Consider the following 320-nt stretch of genomic DNA (forward strand, 5'->3'; position numbering starts at 1 on the left):
GTTGTGCGAATGTAATACATATGCATTACCATTGTACCTTCATACTTCAACCTCAACTATACGTATTTTTTTTTCGTTCTCCCCTACAGTAAAGACATGACATTGGAAGGCATTATTCCTTGTTTTTTCTTGATTTTTGTTGAAATTATTGCCTTAGTCATTGAGTGCGATACAATTCATATCAATCAAGTCCATATGGTTAATGTTTTTCTTTATTCAGTAAATACAAGAAACGCTACAACTGTGCGTCCCACGAAACTTTCTCTTCTGCTGTTATTACTGTTCTCTTTCTCCTTCCTTTTCCTTCCCTCTCTCTCTCT

Source organism: Trypanosoma theileri (genome assembly GCF_002087225.1).
Source record: "Trypanosoma theileri isolate Edinburgh chromosome Unknown TM35_Tth_26_V1, whole genome shotgun sequence".
In the NCBI taxonomy this organism is placed as follows: Eukaryota; Euglenozoa; class Kinetoplastea; order Trypanosomatida; family Trypanosomatidae; genus Trypanosoma; species Trypanosoma theileri.